Below are 363 nucleotides of genomic sequence, written 5' to 3' on the forward strand. Positions count from 1 at the left end.
AACACCCGGGTCTCGGGCGTGAAAAAAATGCGTCGAAGATCCCGACGAATGAGTCGGCCCGATAAGGAAAAATTGCGTCAACGATTCAGGCGGATGAATCGGCTTGATAAAAACAAATGCATTATTTTTCTCAATGCGTATTTTCCATCGATTTATATTTTCCTCACGCAATAAAATGCTATTCTTAGTATATTTTTCTATCGCAACATCCCTTTTTTTACCATATACAAGAACTCGAGACTAGACTTGGGCGTAGTCTATCCGCACTCTTCGAGTGAACTCAAAACGATGGAGAAACTTAATGATTTAAAATGCGTGTGTGATGTATTACAAAATCAAATCACAGCCCTGACGAGGGAGGCT

Source organism: Temnothorax curvispinosus, unplaced genomic scaffold (assembly GCF_003070985.1).
Source record: "Temnothorax curvispinosus isolate PA1 unplaced genomic scaffold, ASM307098v1 QBEX01015480.1, whole genome shotgun sequence".
In the NCBI taxonomy this organism is placed as follows: domain Eukaryota; kingdom Metazoa; phylum Arthropoda; class Insecta; order Hymenoptera; family Formicidae; genus Temnothorax; species Temnothorax curvispinosus.